Raw genomic sequence first — 3,118 nt, 5'->3', positions numbered from 1 at the left:
ATATATATATATATATATATATATATATATATATATATATATATATACACACATACATACACATATGTTCACATAACATTTTTATTGTTTCTCTGTGACTTTCCTATCATGCACCTTGATCACATTCACTTCCCAGTCCATCCTTGGATGGGCGCCCCCTGTAACCACTCCCTCCAAAAAAAGTAAAAATAAAAATAGGAATTAGAAGACGTTCAATTTGTGTTATCAGTGTACTCACTGGGGAGTGGTGAAAGAATTCCCTTTTAATTTGTAATATTTGAAATAATTCTTTGAGAATTTCATGCAATGCAACTTGATCATAGTCACCTCATGTCTCCCCAACATTTCTTCTAGATCCACCAGTCCTCCTTACTCTTCCAATTCATGTCCTTTTATTTCCTTTTAAAATTCTTAGAAAAGACTATCTAGTTGTAGATGGCCTCATCTTCTGACACTTACAATCTTTCTGCCCCCTCTTCCATCATGTTCCAAGACACTTAATTGGAGGCCAGCACTATAAAATATATTGAGGATGGCCACTCCATGGTCAGTTCATTGCTACATTTTCAACAATGCAGCTTTCCTTAATGATCTCCATCTATTTCAAAAAGAATTTTCCTTCACTCTAAAGCTTCCTCCCAATGGACTAGCTCTTATGGTATTAGAAGGAGCCATGCAAGCTGCCAAGGAAGAGAAGAAATCAATAGTTCTACTTAGCTAGGAACCACAAGAAAGACAGTATGTAATCTCCCATTTTGAGTGTCCAGTACCCGCTGAAGGATATACCCTCTGTAAAATGCCATAGAATTTGAAATATGTATTATATAGCTATTGTTGATTGTCTCTTTTCACTTAGGATTGTGAATTTCAATTTTATTCACATCTCTTCATACCTCTGTTATTTATTTTTAAATTTTGAGATGGAATACTACCAGGTAGCCCAGGCTGACCTTGAACAAACCATTTTGTTCCCTCTGTCTCCACAATGCTTGTGCAGCAACTGTTTCCTACACATCAGACTTTAGTAAATTTAAAATGTTTTTATCCATGAAATACTGGCCCAGTTTTATGGGCCAACTTTGGTTATCTTTTGAAGCACTACTTTGGTCAGTTCCAATCTTTGACGATTATGAAAATTAACATTAAATAAACATTTATGAGTATGAATATTTGTGTGGATATATTTTATGTTCATTTGAGTAAATATCAAGAAATAAAAATTGCAGGGTCATATGCTTAAACTATGTTTAGCTTTATAAATGCTACCAACTGGCTGTATCATTTTCCTATTCCCACTAGAAATGAATAGATGTTGCATTTCCTTGATAGGATTTGGTACAGACTGTTTGAAATGTTCTAATAGTGATGTTTGGCTATTTTTTAAAAGATGTGTCTCAGTCTCTGTATACCAGGCTGTCTGCTTACTAACAGAGATCAGTGTGCCTCTGCGTCTCAAGTGCTTAGATTAAAGGCATGTGCCCCTATGCCTGGCTTTACTAAATTTTGTTCCCCACATGTCTTTGTTTGTCATTACATTTTGTATTTTGTGACTCAGCCACCCAGAAGGAATAAACATAAATAAAATTTAGATGTCTCACACTAAGTAAAACTCTTTAATAAGATTTTATTTTATTTACAAAAAAGCAGGGTTCTGAGAGCATCCACATACTTCTATAAAATTCATGTTATATGGTAAATACAGTTGGCATATAAAATATGTTGTTAACGAAAATAAAATCTGCCAGCAAAAACTCCCAGTAACTTTAAAAAGTTTATTATTCTTTACTATTGCTTGCTTTATATGTGTCCCATGTGCACGCCTGATTCCTGCATAGGCCAGAAGAAGATTAGAATCCCCTAGAACTGGAATTGCAAATGGTAGTGAGCTAGAGCTAGCTTGTGGTGCTGGGAATTAAATCCAGCCCCTCTAAGGGCAGCCAGTGCTCTTAAGCACTGAGGAATCTTTTCCAGATCACAATGAATACTTTAAATTTATAGTCACTTATTTAAACAAGTTTTGTTTGAGTGAGTCATCTGGTTCTTACTCTCCTTGTAAGATACCCAAACGATAAATACATTCTATTGCATCATGACCTTGATATATATGAGCAGAGAGATACTTTTATATTTCAAACCAACTGTTCTATAGTGTCCTAAAACAAGCAAAGGAATGTTTAACATCCTTAGTCATCAGGGAAATGCAAATCTAAAAGACTCTGAGATTCTACCTTATACCCATCAGAATGACTAAGATCAAAAACTCAAGTGACAGCAGATGCTGGCTAGGATGTGGAGCAAGGGGACCACTCTTCCATTGCTGGTGGGAGTGTAAACTTGTACAACCAGTCTGGAAATAAATTTGGTGATTTCTCAGAAAACTGGAAAGAGTTCTACCTCAAGACCCAGGTATACTACTGTTGGGCATATACCCAAAAGATGTTCCACTATATTACAAAGTGGTCCACTTAATCAACTATGTTCATAGCAACTTTATTTGCAATAGCCAGTACTGGAAACAACCCAGTTGACCCTCAATTAAAGAATGAATAAAGAAAATGTGGCTCATTTATACAAGGGAATACTATTCAGCTGTTAAAAACAAGGATATGAAATTTGTGGGCAAATATCATCCTGAGTAAGGTAACCCAGACCTAAAATGAGCGCATGATATGTACTCACTTATAAATGTATATTAGCCATAATATACAGGACACACACACTATAATCCACAGGCCCAAAGAAAAGGGTTAACACAGAAGACCCAAGGGAGGATTTGTGAATCTCACTCAGAAGGGGTAAATAATCATCTTGGGTGGATGGGAGGAGGGAACTGGGTGGGAGAGGGAATGGAGAGAGGACAGGGCAGGGGATCAGGTGTAGGGAGAGCCTGGGAAAGGGGGCCAGGAGAATGAACACTGAAATTGGCTGTGGGCCAGGGTAGGGTGGGTGGGGGTCATCTCTAGGACTTGCCTGGACCTGGGATGGAGGAGGATCCAGTGAGTCTATTAGGGTGACTCTACCTGAGATTCCTAGATTATGGAGCCTGAATTGGCTACTGCTTTTAGTCAGGCGTGACTCCCAGTGGAGGGATAAGAACACCAACCCACACACAAAATTT

This window comes from Grammomys surdaster, unplaced genomic scaffold (assembly GCF_004785775.1).
Source record: "Grammomys surdaster isolate TR1022 unplaced genomic scaffold, NIH_TR_1.0 236, whole genome shotgun sequence".
Taxonomy (NCBI): domain Eukaryota; kingdom Metazoa; phylum Chordata; class Mammalia; order Rodentia; family Muridae; genus Grammomys; species Grammomys surdaster.
This window is presented reverse-complemented; position numbering follows the sequence as displayed.